General features: G+C 42.2%; 1 protein-coding gene across 5 annotated transcripts in view; it reads left to right on the forward strand.

Annotated features, from left to right (window-relative positions):
* Positions 1 to 7724: 7724 nt before the first annotated feature.
* Positions 7725 to 20047, forward strand: part of LOC109908392 (transcription factor E3-like) — a 36677-nt gene continuing 24354 nt past the window's right edge. For 3 of the 5 annotated variants that reach the window (XR_004203757.1, XM_031794868.1, XM_031794869.1), the window contains exons 1-2: positions 7727 to 8218; positions 15787 to 15900. The gene's annotated coding sequence lies outside the window, so the exon portion shown is untranslated. Of the gene's footprint in view, positions 8219 to 15786; positions 15901 to 20047 lie in introns of all 5 variants that reach the window. The other 2 variants (XM_031794871.1, XM_031794870.1) reach the window with 2 other exon arrangements.

A 20047-nucleotide genomic window follows, 5' to 3' on the forward strand; every position in this document is an offset into this window, starting at 1 on the left:
GCCTCCACATTGACTCTGTACCGGTACCCCCTGTATATAGCCTCCACATTGACTCTGTACCGTAATACCCTGTATATAGCCTCCACATTGACTCTGTACCGGTACCCCTGTATATAGCCTCCACATTGACTCTGTACCGTAATACCCTGTATATAGCCTCCACATTGACTCTGTACCGTAATACCCTGTATATAGCCTCCACATTGACTCTGTACCGTAATACCCTGTATATAGCCTCCACATTGACTCTGTACCGGTACCCCCTGTATATAGCCTCCACATTGACTCTGTACCGGTACCCCCTGTATATAGCCTCCACATTGACTCTGTACCGGTACCCCCTGTATATAGCCTCCACATTGACTCTGTACCGTAATACCCTGTATATAGCCTCCACATTGACTCTGTACCGGTACCCCCTGTATATAGCCTCCACATTGACTCTGTACCGGTACCCCCTGTATATAGCCTCCACATTGACTCTGTACCGGTACCCCCTGTATATAGCCTCCACATTGACTCTGTACCGGTACCCCCTGTATATAGCCTCCACATTGACTCTGTACCGCGTACCCCCTGTATATAGCCTCCACATGACTCTGTACCGTAATACCCTGTATATAGCCTCCACATTGACTCTGTACCGGTACCCCCTGGTATATAGCCTCCACATTGACTCTGTACCGTAATACCCTGTATATAGCCTCCACATTGACTCTGTACCGGTACCCCCTGTATATAGCCTCCACATTGACTCTTGTACCGTAATACCCTGTATATAGCCCTCCACATTGACTCTGTACCGTAATACCCTGTATATAGCCTCCACATTGACTCTGTACCGTAATACCCTGTATATAGCCTCCACATTGACTCTGTACGGTACCCCCTGTATATAGCCTCCACATTGACTCTGTACCGTACCCCCTGTATATAGCCTCCACATTGACTCTGTACCGGTACCCCCTGTATATAGCCTCCACATTGACTCTGTACCGTAATACCCTGTATATAGCCTCCACATTGACTCTGTACCGGTACCCCCTGTATATAGCCTCCACATTGACTCTGTACCGGTACCCCCTGTATATAGCCTCCACATTGACTCTGTACCGGTACCCCCTGTATATAGCCTCCACATTGACTCTGTACCGGTACCCCCTGTATATAGCCTCCACATTGACTCTGTACCGGTACCCCCTGTATATAGCCTCCACATTGACTCTGTACCGTAATACCCTGTATATAGCCTCCACATTGACTCTGTACCGGTACCCCCTGTATATAGACTCCACATTGACTCTGTACCGTAATACCCTGTATATAGCCTCCACATTGACTCTGTACCGGTACCCCCTGTATATAGCCTCCACATTGACTCTGTACCGTAATACCCTGTATATAGCCTCCACATTGACTCTGTACCGTAATACCCTGTATATAGCCTCCACATTGACTCTGTACCGTAATACCCTGTATATAGCCTCCACATTGACTCTGTACCGGTACCCCCTGTATATAGCCTCCACATTGACTCTGTACCGTAATACCCTGTATATAGCCTCCACATTGACTCTGTACCGGTACCCCCTGTATATAGACTCCACATTGACTCTGTACCGTAATACCCTGTATATAGCCTCCACATTGACTCTGTACCGGTACCCCCTGTATATAGCCTCCACATTGACGCTGTACCGGTACCCCCTGTATATAGCCTCCACACTGACTCTGTACCGTAATACCCTGTATATAGCCTCCACATTGACTCTGTACCGGTACCCCCTGTATATAGCCTCCACATTGACTCTGTACCGGTACCCCCCTGTATATAGCCTCCACATTGACTCTGTACCGTAATACCCTGTATATAGCCTCCACATTGACTCTGTACCGTAATACCCTGTATATAGCCTCCACATTGACTCTGTACCGGTACCCCCTGTATATAGTCTCCACATTGACTCTGTACTGGTACCCCCTGTATATAGCCTCCACATTGACTCTGTACCCTAATACCCTGTATATAGCCTCCACATTGACTCTGTACCGGTACCCCCTGTATATAGCCTCCACATTGACTCTGTACCGGTACACCCCCTGTATATAGCCTCCACATTGACTCTGTACCATAACACCCTGTATATAGCCTCCACATTGACTCTGTACCAGTACCCCCTGTATATAGCCTCCACATTGACTCTGTACCGGTACCCCCTGTATATAGCCTCCACATTGACTCTGTACCAGTACCCCCTGTATATAGCCTCCACATTGACTCTGTACCGGTACCCCCTGTATATAGCCTCCACATTGACTCTGTACCGTAACACCCTGTATATAGCCTCCACATTGACTCTGTACCGTAACACCCTGTATATAGCCTCCACATTGACTCTGTACCGGTACCCCCTGTATATAGCCTCCACATTGACTCTGTACCGGTACCCCCTGTATATAGCCTCCACAGTGACTCTGTACCGTAACACCCTGTATATAGCCTCCACATTGACTCTGTACCGTAACACCCTGTATATAGCCTCCACATTGACTCTGTACCGGTACCCCCTGTATATAGCCTCCACATTGACTCTGTACCGTAACACCCTGTATATAGCCTCCACATTGACTCTGTACCGTAACACCCTGTATATAGCCTCCACATTGACTCTGTACCGGTACCCCCTGTATATAGCCTCCACATTGACTCTGTACTGGTACCCCCTGTATATAGCCTCCACATTGACTCTGTACCGTAACACCCTGTATATAGCCTCCACATTGACTCTGTACCGTAACACCCTGTATATAGCCTCCACATTGACTCTGTACCGTAACACCCTGTATATAGCCTCCACATTGACTCTGTACCGTAACACCCTGTATATAGCCTCCACATTGACTCTGTACCGGTACCCCCCTGTATATAGCCTCCACATTGACTCTGTACCGGTACCCCCTGTATATAGCCTCCACATTGACTCTGTACTGGTACCCCCTGTATATAGCCTCCACATTGACTCTGTTACCGTAACACCCTGTATATAGCCTCCACATTGACTCTGTACCGTAACACCCTGTATATAGCCTCCACATTGACTCTGTACCGTAACACCCTGTATATAGCCTCCACATTGACTCTGTACCGTAACACCCTGTATATAGCCTCCACATTGACTCTGTACCGGTACCCCCTGTATATAGCCTCCACATTGACTCTGTACCGGTACCCCCCTGTATATAGCCTCCACATTGACTCTGTACTGGTACCCCTGTATATAGCCTCCACATTGACTCTGTACCGGTACCCCCTGTATATAGTCTCCACATTGACTCTGTACTGGTACCCCCTGTATATAGCCTCCACATTGACTCTGTACCAGTACCCCCTGTATATAGCCTCCACATTGACTCTGTTACCGGTACCCCCTGTATATAGCCTCCACATTGACTCTGTACTGGTACCCCCTGTATATAGCCTCCACATTGACTCTGTACCGGTACCCCCTGTATATAGTCTCCACATTGACTCTGTACTGGTACCCCCTGTATATAGCCTCCACATTGACTCTGTACCAGTACCCCCTGTATATAGCCTCCACATTGACTCTGTACCGGTACCCCCTGTATATAGCCTCCCACATTGACTCTGTACCAGTACCCCCTGTATATAGCCTCCACATTGACTCTGTACTGGTACCCCCTGTATATAGCCTCCACATTGACTCTGTACCGGTACCCCCCTGTATATAGCCTCCACATTGACTCTGTACTGGTACCCCCTGTATATAGCCTCCACATTGACTCTGTACTGGTACCCCCTGTATATAGCCTCCACACTGACTCTGTACTGGTACCCCCTGTATATAGCCTCCACATTGACTCTGTACTGGTACCCCCTGTATATAGCCTCCACATTGACTCTGTACTGGTACCCCCTGTATATAGCCTCCACATTGACTCTGTACTGGTACCCCCTGTATATAGCCTCCACATTGACTCTGTACAGGTACCCCCTGTATATAGCCTCCACATTGACTCTGTACCGGTACCCCCTGTATATAGCCTCCACATTGACTCTGTACTGGTACCCCCTGTATATAGCCTCCACATTGACTCTGTACCGGTACCCCCTGTATATAGCCTCCACATTGACTCTGTACTGGTACCCCCCTGTATATAGCCTCCACATTGACTCTGTACTGGTACCCCTGTATATAGCCTCCACATTGACTCTGTACTGGTACCCCTGTATATAGCCTCCACATTGACTCTGTACCGGTACCCCCTGTATATAGCCTCCACATTGACTCTGTACCGGTACCCCCTGTATATAGCCTCCACATTGACTCTGTACCAGTACCCCCTGTATATAGCCTCCACATTGACTCTGTACCGGTACCCCCTGTATATAGTCTCCACATTGACTCAGTACAGGTAACCCCTGTATATAGCCTCCACATTGACTCTGTACTGGTAACCCCTGTATATAGCCTCCACATTGACTCTGTACCGGTACCCCCTGTATATAGCCTCCACATTGACTCTGTACCGGTACCCCCTGTATATAGCCTCCACATTGACTCTGTACCAGTACCCCCTGTATATAGCCTCCACATTGACTCTGTACCGGTACCCCCTGTATATAGCCTCCACATTGACTCTGTACCAGTACCCCCTGTATATAGCCTCCACATTGACTCTGTACCAGTACCCCCTGTATATAGCCTCCACATTGACTCTGTACTGGTACCCCCTGTATATAGCCTCCACATTGACTCTGTACTGGTAACCCCTGTATATAGCCTCCACATTGACTCTGTACTGGTATCCCCTGTATATAGCCTCCACATTGACTCTGTACCGTAATACCCTGTATATAGCCCTGTTATTGTTATGTAAATGTATTGTGTTAATTTTAGATTGATTAGAATTATTTTATTTAGTAAATATTGTTTGAACTCTATTTCTTGAAATGCATTGTTGGTTAAGGGCTTGTAAGTAAGCATGTCACAAATCACATTTGATTTACTTTACTGAGCTATAACATTGGGTGTAATTGACTAGTTAAATTGTAAGACTTCTTGAAGGTAAACCAAACTGTATTTTATGGTTTAAATGGGTTTTAAATCCCTGGTTGGTTGTTATACTATAGTCTCCACAGCTGCTGTCCCCACTCTCACCTCCTGGTTGTGTGTGTGTGTGTGTGTTGCTTGCATGCCTGCCATGCATGTGGACCTTGTATCTGAGTGGAAATGATTTAACAGAATTCTCCCCTTCAGCTACTTTTTTTTATGGCCGTGGCTTCCTGTAAGCTAAGCGACGTCCCAAATGTTACCCTGTTCGTTTTATAGTCCACTTATTTTGACCAGGACCCATGACGCTGTTATTGAGCACATATTAGCACATATTAGAGAATGTTGGACTATTCCGACGTTCTGACATTATTTGATCCCCTCGGGAATGTTGACTGCGGACTACAAGTACTAGCAGCTGGTTTTAAAAACGTTGTTTTCTCTTTCTCTTAATGCCGTTGTAGGCCTGTAGTTTTTGTGGTATCGTTTTATATAATGGTACGGATTACAGACATAGCTCAATTATCTGAGGTGTATTCTACAAAACAAGCTAGATCTACTCTGGGTTTTATGAAGCAAGCCAGTTTAAGTTAGCTTCACATTCCTGCTCAGGCTTCATCCGTAGCCGACTACGACGGTAGATACTTCTCATCCCCCTGCAGGCTGGGTAACTGCGTGTGAATGTTCCATATCAGCCTGGTATCACAGACTAGACGTAACATAGTAAATGTAAATGCAAGGACTCTCAAATTAGTATGATATGTTACGTTTGGTATGGTTACTTAAGGCAAAAACGAAAGGAGGGTGGTATAACGCGAACGTCTAGCAACCCAAAGATTGCGTGTTCGACTCTCATCACTGACAAATTTAGCTTAAAATCTGAAAAATCAGATTTTATTTGATTAATAATAAAAAATAAATAACGAATTATCTTTTCACAAAAGTAGTGCACTGGGCCTTTAATAGTCCTGTATTAGAGGACCGATATAGCCATCTGCAGAGACAGCACTGGCAAAAAGATTCTCGGATCGATATAGCCATCTGCAGAGACAGCACTGGCAAAAAGATTCTCGGATCGATATAGCCATCTGCAGAGACAGCACTGGCAAAAAGATTCTCGGATCGATATAGCCGTCTGTAGAGACAGCACTGGCAAAAAGATTCTCGAATCGATATAGCCATCTGCAGAGACAGCACTGGCAAAAAGATTCTCGGATCGATATAGCCGTCTGCAGAGACAGCACTGGCAAAAAGATTCTCGGATCGATATAGCCGTCTGTAGAGACAGCACTGACAAAAAGATTCTCGGATCGATATAGCCATCTGCAGAGACAGCACTGGCAAAAAGATTCTCGGATCGATATAGCCATCTGCAGAGACAGCACTGGCAAAAAGATTCTCGGATCGATATAGCCATCTGCAGAGACAGCACTGGCAAAAAGATTCTCGGATCGATATAGCCATCTGCAGAGACAGCACTGGCAAAAAGATTCTCGGATCGATATAGCCGTCTGTAGAGACAGCACTGACAAAAAGATTCTCGGATCGATATAGCCATCTGCAGAGACAGCACTGGCAAAAGATTCTCGGATCGATATAGCCATCTGCAGAGACAGCACTGGCAAAAAGTTTATCGGATCGATATAGCCATCTGCAGAGACAGCACTGGCAAAAAGATTCTCGGATCGATATAGCCATCTGCAGAGACAGCACTGGCAAAAAGATTCTCGGATCGATATAGCCGTCTGCAGAGCCAGCACTGGCTCAAGATCAAGACGTGGAGAACATGCACGCACTCAAATCTTCATTGCTACGACTTGCTTGCTTGTTGAGTTTTCTGCTCTTCACTCCGTTGTCAGTTTAGCCTACATTTCACTGAGCTTCGTAGCAGAAAGCATGTTTTATTTTGTGTCCTTTAATCGCGGGGGAGGCACTAGTAATGTCTGCACTTTTCGGTTTGGTTATTTGTTTCAAGTTGTATTAAGTCTATAAATACATCTCTTTTAATAATATAATAATAATAATAAATAATAATAAATCTCTCTCTTCTTTGCCAAAATTCGTTTATCTTTCCCATGTCTTATTCGACTAGTAGTAGTTCTGAAATGTTTATTGCTTGCCTACATTTGACTCCCTCCTCGATGTTTAATACAACACACATACATTAATTATTCATTTCGGTTGCCTATCCTGACCTGAAGTTTTGTTCTAGAGAAAGTATTTGACTCTAGCCACAAAATTAGGGAACTTTGAAGGGGGGCCTGAGTAGTCCTATAACTCCATTCCTGTTCGATTCAGAGTCTAGAGGAATGTAAATTAGCTATTGTCAGGTTCGTTGTCAAGCTATTGTCAGGCTGGTTGCCAGGCTGGTTGTCAGGCTGGTTAATGTGAAGCATGTCTGTTAACCCACCCCACCTACTCAGCCAATCAGGAGCCGCTACTGCGTTGAGGCGTTTGCACACTGCATATGTTTAACTAAATCGTACCTGCTAAATAGTACGCGGTGATTAGTAAATAGGATGCAGTTTAAGTATGTAGTACGCTAGAATGGGTATTCGGACACCAATGGTACAAAGTTTCATTTGACAGAAAGGTGCGTGACTACTCCCTCGTGTGGCGATAATAATGGCTTTAGTTTACAAGCGTCTTATTTTTTTGTAACTCTTCGGATGCCTCTCTCTCGGGGCTGTAGCCTACGCAGCTAAAACGATTTAACAAAGTTTCTAGTGTATGATGGTCATTCTTTGATTTCGTTTATAATTATCGTTTGATCGCCGAGGCTTGATTTATTTATTTTTTATTTTTTTCAACGGTAAATAGTTGAATGTTGATGATGTTCCATTTATTTTCTCGGTTGAACCGGTGAGCGGGGCAGGAGCCTCCTCTTTTGAGCTGTCAACCTGGCTTCCTGTTCTACAACATTATAAAACGAGGACATTTATTGTTTTTGACAAAGTAATTGTTGTTCGTCATATTGATTTCTGCGTAAACTGAAACGTTTTTTTTTGGATCGAATTCTGAGAGTATTGGCCTTTTCTTCCACCAAGGACCGACATGGATTTCCATCGCTCGGTTCCAGGCTAACACGGGATATCAGTTGTCTTTCTCCTAAAAGCTAAAGCTATTCTTTGATTTATTTATCGGTGAGTAGGACATTATTGTTTTCATATCATAACGGCTATAAAGACTATGAGCTGGTGTTTGGTTTCTGTCGTTGCGTTTCATTCGTCTGGTAATTGGAGAACCATGGCATCTTGGTGAGGCTTCACTGTTTACATTCTGTAGCTGTCTGGTGTGCTGATCCCGGCTGAGTATCTGGATCCAGATACCGACGGACCACCTGCTCTATTAATATGTACTAGCTACGGTAGTTGTATTCCATTAGTAACCATGCAAATTGGTACATGTTACAATATATTGTCTTCAGAATACAGTATATTGTATTATCATGTGAGGCATGTTGGAACAGTAACATCTACTACTAGCCCATTTAACAGCTAAATGGGTCCTTCTCACGAAACTTCCTCTTGAGTAACTGAGAATAGGATCTGTACTTATCTATTTCACAATTATTATTATGCTTTTCATCAGATATTATCCATTTTACCAACATTTTCACCAAATATTATTACCATAACAGTTTTCAAAGTACCCAAAAAGTTATAAACATATCCATATTTCTTATATTTTTTTAACATTGCTCCCCTAATCAAAAGGCCTGAGTTAAACACAACACTGAAAATAAAAAATATTCAAATGAAATGATGCAATTATTAGCAAATTAAATCAGACTTTTTCCCAAATTTGAGCTGTTTAACCGTTTCTGTAAAGGAGAAGGCCAAGTGGGGTAAAGGGGGTGTTAGAGAATAAGAATCTAATTCTGAAGGCATCTAAATTAATTAAGTTAACTTGTGCTCATCTAAGAACTAATCCTCTAGACTCATCATGGTTGAATAAAACTTTATTTAAAAAACGGATTGTTATTTATTTAAAAACTGAGTTTTTACAAGGAACTTGCAAACTGTGTTACATAATGAGACATCTATCCATTTGTATGTAATGAATATTATAGTTTAGTGTAAACTTCAACTAGTATATAATTATTTTTTATGATTTATGGAGAAATTACAGCGACATTTAATCCGGACACATTTCGGTAATGAGAATTTGAGATGAAAATGTACAATGTCTTTAAAATAAGACACAATCTGGAAAAACTAGACCTCTTAGTCCTCAGATTCAAAGTTGATTTTTGCAGATGCGTCATGATTTTGTCACTTAATTTGCTAGACATTTTAAAACTGGTTTCATGAGAATCACCCAAATAGAGCTATCAGCTGATCAGTGAAAGGCCATTCTGTAACCTGTCTAGTCAAGATACTGTCCATTACCTTGTAACACATCTATTATACAGGGGTACTATACTATCTAATATACAGGGGTACTCTACTATCATCTATTATACAGGGGTACTATACTATCTATTATACAGGGGTACTATACTATCTAATATACAGGGGTACTCTACTATCTAATATACAGGGGTACTCTACTATCTATTATACAGGGGTACTATACTATCTAATATACAGGGGTACTATACTATCTAATATACAGGGGTACTATACTATCTAATATACAGGGGTACTCTACTATCATCTATTATACAGGGGTACTCTGATACTATTTTAGAGGGTCTGGTCACACAAGGGTCCTGTTGGATATTGTCATTTAAAGGCAACAGTAACAAATCCCCACATGGCGAACCCAAACTGTTAACACATCTCTTGTCTGCGGAGAGAACGTTTGGCAATTTTAAAGCTAATTTCCTGTGTGTTCATCTGATACCTGAGTGACTCAACTAAATCAATGAGGGCCCCCTGGGGGGGTCGAGGCCCCTGGCCATGGTATCTAAGATGTAGAAAGCTGGTAAGCCTAATTTACCCATCTAGCTAATATGGCCAGTCGTTAATCAACTGGACATTCCTGACTGGTTATAAATAGCTCTCTAAGGTCTGTCAGCGAATGACATAATAGGACAAATGCCCGTCCAATACCCAATTAATTGCACTTTGTGCAGCCATTCTACTATTACAACTCTCAACACAAGTAAGTTGAAATCTGAGCTGAGTTTAGGGGTGGATGGTATACCATGTTTTATGATATACCGGTGTTGATGCAGGGACCGGTTTGGGTTTTAACTTTACCTTCTATAGCGCTTTCTCTCGGTGCCACTTTCCACACAGACCTAACCACGCCCCCTGTCACCCAAGGAGCGCATTTGATGTTTCTCAACGCGACACTTGCGTTCAGTCTCTGCCTGGTCAATGCAACGATGCTGTTTTCACTTTGCTTCTTAATGTAAATTATCCAGCGTTCTATAATGACACTATTAGTTTGTGTCATGCATTAGCAAACAGCTAGTCTGTCTTTTCTTAGCAAGTTGCCCTAAATCTTATGAGATGCTAATTGTTAGCCGCTAATAGCTAGCTAGCTAGCTAATAAATGGACTGAGTAAGAGCAAACGTAGCTAGCTAATACACGCGGATAATACCAGTGATGGTGTAGACCGAAATCAGCATGTTGTTTGTGCAACAGTATCTTCTAAATCAAAGAGGAATATGCAGAGCAAGAATATGTTAGCGACATGAAGTAGCTAAGAGAAAACATGCAATGTAGCCAAAGCTTATAGGGTCCCCTAGGAAACACTTATCAACACTTTAGTTCCTACCATCACAATAACTCCTCCCTGGCGTTTTCATTCGTTGTCATCTCAATCAACACTGTATTCAAAGTGCCCACTATTATATTCTAACTATATAATTAGAATAGTAATTATATTTCCATGATTCCAACAGTTTTGCGCTGATTGGCAAGTATGTTACTGACCTGTAGTTGTGTGTTATTGACCTGTAGTTGTATATTACTGACCTGTAGTTGTATATTACTGACCTGTAGTTGTATGTTACTGACCTGTAGTTGTATGTTACTGATCTGTAGTTGTATGTTACTGACCTGTAGTTGTGTGTTACTGACCTGTATGTTACTGACCTGTAGTTGTGTGTTACTGACCTGTAGTTGTATGTTACTGACCTGTAGTTGTATATTACTGACCTGTAGTTGTATGTTACTGACCTGACCTGTAGTTGTATGTTACTGACCTGTAGTTGTATATTACTGATCTGTAGTTGTATGTTACTGACCTGTAGTTGTATGTTACTGATCTGTAGTTGTGTGTTACTGACCTGTAGTTGTATATTACTGACCTGACCTGTAGTTGTGTGTTACTGACCTGTAGTTGTATGTTACTGACCTGTATGTTACTGATCTGTAGTTGTATGTTCCTGATCTGTAGTTGTGTGTTACTGACCTGTAGTTGTGTGTTACTGACCTGTAGTTGTATTTTACTGACCTGTAGTTGTATATTACTGACCTGTAGTTGTATGTTACTGATCTGTAGTTGTATGTTACTGACCTGTAGTTGTATGTTACTGACCTGTATGTTACTGACCTGTAGTTGTATGTTACTGACCTGTATATTACTGACCTGTAGTTGTATGTTACTGACCTGTATATTACTGACCTGTAGTTGTATGTTACTGATCTGTAGTTGTATGTTACTGATCTGTAGTTGTATGTTACTGACCTGTAGTTGTATGTTACTGACCTGTATGTTACTGACCTGTAGTTGTGTGTTACTGACCTGTAGTTGTATGTTACTGACCTGTAGTTGTATATTACTGACCTGTAGTTGTATGTTACTGACCTGACCTGTAGTTGTATGTTACTGACCTGTAGTTGTATTTTACTGACCTGACCTGTAGTTGTGTGTTACTGACCTGTAGTTGTATGTTACTGACCTGTATGTTACTGACCTGTAGTTGTATATTACTGACCTGTAGTTGTATGTTACTGGCCTGTAGTTGTATGTTACTGACCTGTAGTTGTGTGTTATTGACCTGTAGTTGTATATTACTGGCCTGTAGTTGTATGTTACTGACCTGTAGTTGTATGTTACTGATCTGTAGTTGTATGTTCCTGATCTGTAGTTGTATGTTACTGACCTGTAGTTGTATATTATTGACCTGTATGTTACTGACCTGTAGTTGTGTGTTACTGACCTGTAGTTGTATGTTACTGACCTGTAGTTGTATATTACTGACCTGTAGTTGTATGTTACTGACCTGACCTGTAGTTGTATGTTACTGACCTGTAGTTGTATTTTACTGACCTGACCTGTAGTTGTGTGTTACTGACCTGTAGTTGTATGTTACTGACCTGTATGTTACTGACCTGTAGTTGTATATTACTGACCTGTAGTTGTATGTTACTGGCCTGTAGTTGTATGTTACTGACCTGTAGTTGTGTGTTATTGACCTGTAGTTGTATATTACTGGCCTGTAGTTGTATGTTACTGACCTGTAGTTGTATGTTACTGATCTGTAGTTGTATGTTCCTGATCTGTAGTTGTGTGTTACTGACCTGTAGTTGTGTGTTACTGACCTGTAGTTGTATTTTACTGACCTGTAGTTGTGTGTTACTGACCTGTAGTTGTATGTTACTGATCTGTAGTTGTATATTACTGACCTGTAGTTATATGTTACTGATCTGTAGTTGTGTGTTACTGACCTGTAGTTGTATATTCCTGACCTGTAGTTGTGTGTTACTGACCTGTAGTTGTATATTACTGACCTGACCTGTAGTTGTGTGTTACTGACCTGTAGTTGTATGTTACTGATCTGTAGTTGTATGTTACTGACCTGTATGTTACTGACCTGTATGTTACTGACCTGTAGTTGTATATTACTGACCTGTAGTTGTATGTTACTGGCCTGTAGTTGTATGTTACTGACCTGTAGTTGTGTGTTATTGACCTGTAGTTGTATATTACTGGCCTGTAGTTGTATGTTACTGACCTGTAGTTGTATGTTACTGATCTGTAGTTGGATGTTCCTGATCTGTAGTTGGATGTTACTGACCTGTAGTTGTATGTTACTGATCTGTAGTTGGATGTTCCTGATCTGTAGTTGTATATTACTGACCTGTAGTTGTATGTTACTGATCTGTAGTTGTGTGTTACTGACCTGTAGTTGTATATTCCTGACCTGTAGTTGTGTGTTACTGACCTGTAGTTGTATTTTACTGACCTGTATGTTACTGACCTGTAGTTGTATATTACTGACCTATAGTTGTATGTTACTGACCTGTAGTTGTATGTTACTGACCTGTAGTTGTGTGTTATTGACCTGTAGTTGTATATTACTGGCCTGTAGTTGTATGTTACTGACCTGTAGTTGTATGTTACTGATCTGTAGTTGTATGTTATTGACCTGTATGTTACTGACCTGTAGTTGTATGTTACTGATCTGTAGTTGTATGTTACTGACCTGTAGTTGTATGTTACTGATCTGTAGTTGTATGTTACTGACCTGTAGTTGTGTGTTACTGACCTGTATGTTACTGACCTGTAGTTGTATGTTACTGACCTGTATGTTACTGACCTGTAGTTGTATGTTACTGACCTGTAGTTGTATGTTACTGACCTGTATATTACTGACCTGTAGTTGTATGTTACTGATCTGTAGTTGTATGTTACTGACCTGTAGTTGTATGTTACTGACCTGTATGTTACTGACCTGTAGTTGTATGTTACTGACCTGTATATTACTGACCTGTAGTTGTATGTTACTGACCTGTATATTACTGACCTGTAGTTGTATGTTACTGATCTGTAGTTGTATGTTACTGATCTGTAGTTGTATGTTACTGACCTGTAGTTGTATGTTACTGACCTGTATGTTACTGACCTGTAGTTGTGTGTTACTGACCTGTAGTTGTATGTTACTGACCTGTAGTTGTATATTACTGACCTGTAGTTGTATGTTACTGACCTGACCTGTAGTTGTATGTTACTGACCTGTAGTTGTATTTTACTGACCTGACCTGTAGTTGTGTGTTACTGACCTGTAGTTGTATGTTACTGACCTGTATGTTACTGACCTGTAGTTGTATATTACTGACCTGTAGTTGTATGTTACTGGCCTGTAGTTGTATGTTACTGACCTGTAGTTGTGTGTTATTGACCTGTAGTTGTATATTACTGGCCTGTAGTTGTATGTTACTGACCTGTAGTTGTATGTTACTGATCTGTAGTTGTATGTTCCTGATCTGTAGTTGTATGTTACTGACCTGTAGTTGTATATTATTGACCTGTATGTTACTGACCTGTAGTTGTGTGTTACTGACCTGTAGTTGTATGTTACTGACCTGTAGTTGTATATTACTGACCTGTAGTTGTATGTTACTGACCTGACCTGTAGTTGTATGTTACTGACCTGTAGTTGTATTTTACTGACCTGACCTGTAGTTGTGTGTTACTGACCTGTAGTTGTATGTTACTGACCTGTATGTTACTGACCTGTAGTTGTATATTACTGACCTGTAGTTGTATGTTACTGGCCTGTAGTTGTATGTTACTGACCTGTAGTTGTGTGTTATTGACCTGTAGTTGTATATTACTGGCCTGTAGTTGTATGTTACTGACCTGTAGTTGTATGTTACTGATCTGTAGTTGTATGTTCCTGATCTGTAGTTGTGTGTTACTGACCTGTAGTTGTGTGTTACTGACCTGTAGTTGTATTTTACTGACCTGTAGTTGTGTGTTACTGACCTGTAGTTGTATGTTACTGATCTGTAGTTGTATATTACTGACCTGTAGTTATATGTTACTGATCTGTAGTTGTGTGTTACTGACCTGTAGTTGTATATTCCTGACCTGTAGTTGTGTGTTACTGACCTGTAGTTGTATATTACTGACCTGACCTGTAGTTGTGTGTTACTGACCTGTAGTTGTATGTTACTGATCTGTAGTTGTATGTTACTGACCTGTATGTTACTGACCTGTATGTTACTGACCTGTAGTTGTATATTACTGACCTGTAGTTGTATGTTACTGGCCTGTAGTTGTATGTTACTGACCTGTAGTTGTGTGTTATTGACCTGTAGTTGTATATTACTGGCCTGTAGTTGTATGTTACTGACCTGTAGTTGTATGTTACTGATCTGTAGTTGGATGTTCCTGATCTGTAGTTGGATGTTACTGACCTGTAGTTGTATGTTACTGATCTGTAGTTGGATGTTCCTGATCTGTAGTTGTATATTACTGACCTGTAGTTGTATGTTACTGATCTGTAGTTGTGTGTTACTGACCTGTAGTTGTATATTCCTGACCTGTAGTTGTGTGTTACTGACCTGTAGTTGTATTTTACTGACCTGTATGTTACTGACCTGTAGTTGTATATTACTGACCTATAGTTGTATGTTACTGACCTGTAGTTGTATGTTACTGACCTGTAGTTGTGTGTTATTGACCTGTAGTTGTATATTACTGGCCTGTAGTTGTATGTTACTGACCTGTAGTTGTATGTTACTGATCTGTAGTTGTATGTTATTGACCTGTATGTTACTGACCTGTAGTTGTATGTTACTGATCTGTAGTTGTATGTTACTGACCTGTAGTTGTATGTTACTGATCTGTAGTTGTATGTTACTGACCTGTAGTTGTGTGTTACTGACCTGTATGTTACTGACCTGTAGTTGTATGTTACTGACCTGTATGTTACTGACCTGTAGTTGTATGTTACTGACCTGTAGTTGTATGTTACTGACCTGTAGTTGTATGTTACTGACCTGTAGTTGTATGTGTTTCCAGTGTGGAGCCCCTCCTACCTGAGTCGGGGATAGAGGTGGACATCGAGGTCAAGAGCATCCTCTCTTCAGACTCTGATACCTTCTACCAGCTGTAAAACCAGCCCATCACTCTGAGGTGAATACACACACACACACACACACACAAACACACACATACACATACACACACATACACATACACACACACACACACACACACACACACACACACACACACACACACACACACACACACACACACACACACACACACACACACACACACACACACACACACACACACACACTGTTCTAGGTGAGACCAGACACCACATTCATCTCTGTCCTTTCTCTCGTTTCTTTCCCCTCTGTCCATTTTGTAGAATTGTAGCGTGTCTGTGCATGCCTTGCTGGGCGAGAGGCTGAACTGTCTGTCTGTCTGTCTGTCTGTCCCCCTCTCTCTCTCTGTCTGTCTGTCTGTCTGTCTGTCTGTCTGTCTGTCTGTCTGTCTGTCTGTCTGTCTGTCTGTCTGTCTGTCTGTCTCGCCCCCCTTTCTCTCTCTGTCTGTCTGTCTGTCTGTCTGTCTGTCTGTCTGTCTGTCTGTCTGTCTGTCTGTCTGTCTGTCTGTCTGTCTGTCTCGCCCCCCTTTCTCTCTCTGTCTGTCTGTCTCTCACTCTCCCCCCTCTCTCTTTATATGTCTGTCTCCACCTCTCTCTCTCCCCCCTCTCGCTCTCTCTCTCTCTGTCTGTATGTCTGTCTGTCTGTCTGTCTCTAGCTGTTTGTCTGTCTCTTTGTCTGTCTGTCTGTCTCTCCCCCCTCTCTCTCTCTCTGTCTGTCTGTCTGTCTCTCACTCTCCCCCTCTCTCTCTATATGTCTGTCTGTCTCTCGCTGTATGTCTCTCACTGTCTCCCCCCCTCTCTCGCTCTGTCTGTCTCTCACTCTCCCCCTCTCTCTCTATATGTCTGTCTGTCTCTCGCTGTATGTCTCTCACTGTCTCCCCCCCTCTCTCGCTCTCTGTCTGTCTGTCTCTCACTCTCCCCCCTCTCTCTCTATATGTCTGTCTGTCTCTCGCTGTATGTCTCTCACTGTCTACCCCCCTCTCTCGCTCTCTGTCTGTCTGTCTGTCTGTCTCTCACTCCCCCCCCCCTCTCTCTATATGTCTGTCTGTCTCTCGCTGTATGTCTCTCACTGTCTCCCCCCCTCTCTCGCTCTCTGTCTGTCTCTCGCTGTTTGTCTGTCTCTTTTTCTGTCTGTCTGTCTCTCGCTGTATGTCTTTCACTGTCTCCCCCCCTCCCTCTCTCTCTCTCTCTCTCTCTCTCTCTCTCTCTCTCGCTCTCTGTCTGTCTGTCTCTCGCTGTCTGTCTGTCTGTCTCTTGCTGTCTGTCTCTTTCTCTCTCTCTTTCTCTCTGTGTTTGTGTGCATGTATGTGTGTGAAGCTGGGCATCAGGTTACTGCTGTGATTTCCAGTCTCAGTCAGTACCCTGGGAGTTTCCACAGTGTATTCACCAGTGACTCAGCATGAATGTGTGTATAGTATTAGTATCACGAACAGTATATAACCAAATATGAGATATCTTCACTTCCACTGTGGAACCTTTAGATAGTAATGTTCTCTTGAACTCAGACTCACACAAAACCTTTAGATAATAATGTTCTCTTGAACTCAGACTCACACAAAACCTTTAGATAATAATGTTCTCTTGAACTCAGACTCACACAAAACCTTTAGATAGTAATGGTATTTCAAGTGTGATCATGTTGTGGGAAATTCTGACTGGGAAATCCCTCCCCAGTGTGGAGGTAAGGTGTTAGGTAACGTGAATTTGTCATTCTGATCCCCTTGTCTCCTCTATCCAGGGGCTTCCCAGTGAGTGACTGGGCAGCATTTGGTACCGCCCATAGGAAGATGATGTTTACTGGGGGGGCGGGGTTTAGGATGTAGGGGAGACAATTCCCCTGTTGTTTGGTTTAGTTCAGAGCCGTCCCAGGTGCTTTAAAGACTCACACAACCGTACATAGTAAATGTTTCTGCAAGGCCAAGCAGGATCTTGTGGGAATTTCTGACTGTTTAGTGGAGGAATGGGCAACACCCCTTTTTGTAGTCCCGTGGATTAAAAAAATAAATAATAATAATGAATATATATATATTATTCGTAAAGTATTCAGACCTCTTGACTGTTTACACATTTTGTTACGTTACAGCCTTGTTCTAAAATGGATGAAATACTTTTATTTCCTCATCAATCTACAAACAATACCCCACAATTGAAAGCGAAAACAGGTTTTTCGAGAAATTGAGCTCAGGTGCATCCTGTTTCCATTGATCATCCTTGAGATGTTTCTACAACTTGATTGGAGTCCACCTGTGGTAAATTCAACTGATTGGACGTGATTTGGAAAGGCACACACCTGTCTATATAAGGTCTCACAGTTGACAGTGCATGTCAGAACAAAAACCAAGCCATGAGGTTGAAGGAATTGTCCGTTGAGCTCCGAGACAGGATAGTGTCGAGGCAAAATTCTGCATCATTGAAGATCCCCAAGAACACAGTGGCCTCCATCATTCTTAAATGGAAGAAGTTTGAAATGACCAAGACTCTTCCAAGAGCTGGCCACCCGGCCAAACTGGGCCATCGGGGGAGAAGGGCCTTGGGAGGTGACTAGTTTGATTAGCTTGCTAACTGATTATCATTCACACAACAGTTGCTATTTTCGGTAGCTAGTTAAACATCACAAACTGACAAAGATTAGTATCGTATCATGCATGGTTTAGCACATTCGCAATCAATATTAACAGCAGAATGCAACTGGCTAGCTAGCTGGCTATAACATTAACTGCATGCTACCGACTAGCTAGCTGGCTATAACATTAACTGCATGCTACCGACTAGCTAGCTGGCTATAACATTAACTGCATGCTACTGACTAGCTAGCTGGCTATAACATTAACTGCATGCTACCGACTAGCTAGCTGGCTATAACATTAACTGCATGCTACTGACTAGCTAGCTGGCTATAACATTAACTGCATGCTACCGACTAGCTAGCTGGCTATAACATTAACTGCATGCTACTGACTAGCTAGCTGGCTATAACATTAACTGCATGCTACTGACTAGCTAGCTGACTATAACATTAACTGCATGCTACTGACTAGCTAGCTGGCTATAACATTAACTGCATGCTACTGACTAGCTAGCTGGCTATAACATTAACTGCATGCTACTGACTAGCTAGCTGGCTATAACATTAACTGCATGCTACTGACTAGCTAGCTGGCTATAACATTAACTGCATGCTACTGACTAGCTAGCTGGCTATAACATTAACTGCATGCTACTGACTAGCTAGCTGGCTATAACATTAACTGCATGCTACTGACTAGCTAGCTGGCTATAACATTAACTGCATGCTACTGACTAGCTAGCTGGCTATAACATTAACTGCATGCTACTGACTAGCTAGCTGGCTATAACATTAACTGCATGCTACCGACTAGCTAGCTGGCTATAACATTAACTGCATGCTACTGACTAGCTAGCTGGCTATAACATTAACTGCATGCTACTGACTAGCTAGCTGACTATAACATTAACTGCATGCTACTGACTAGCTAGCTGGCTATAACATTAACTACATGCTACTGACTAGCTAGCTGGCTATAACATTAACTGCATGCTACTGACTAGCTAGCTGGCTATAACATTAACTGCATGCTACTGACTAGCTAGCTGGCTATAACATTAACTGCATGCTACTGACTAGCTAGCTGGCTATAACATTAACTGCATGCTACTGACTAGCTAGCTGGCTATAACATTAACTGTCTGCTAAAATAAAATAAAAAATTAACAATTGAAAGCTGTAGCTACTCTTTGCATGTTGTCCATGATGAACATATGAGTTATGGATCTTTCAAATGTCTGCGTTAGCAGAGAGCAGAATGTGCTATTTGACAGAGAAGCTTTGAGTGACAGAACGGACTTTCTCGTGAATGTCCCAGCCCCCTTATTATCTCAACCAATCATGGCTAGGCGACATTCTGTATTTTCTCTTGTGTCTAAACAGCTTTGTGATTTTCACATTTGATGTATATTTACAGATTACATACAGGTTTGTTATTAAGGCACATGAAAGTCCATATGCTCAAAAAGGCGTTTCTGCAAAGAAATACATTTAGATGACGAAAAAAAAAAAAAAGTTGGAAAATTTGTCTTAGGCCCAGCTTCAAGAATCGGGGCACAAATGTGTATAACTGCTGCAAGCGTGCTTTAAAACTACAA

Source organism: Oncorhynchus kisutch, linkage group LG17 (genome assembly GCF_002021735.2).
Source record: "Oncorhynchus kisutch isolate 150728-3 linkage group LG17, Okis_V2, whole genome shotgun sequence".
NCBI classification, from domain to species: Eukaryota; Metazoa; Chordata; class Actinopteri; order Salmoniformes; family Salmonidae; genus Oncorhynchus; species Oncorhynchus kisutch.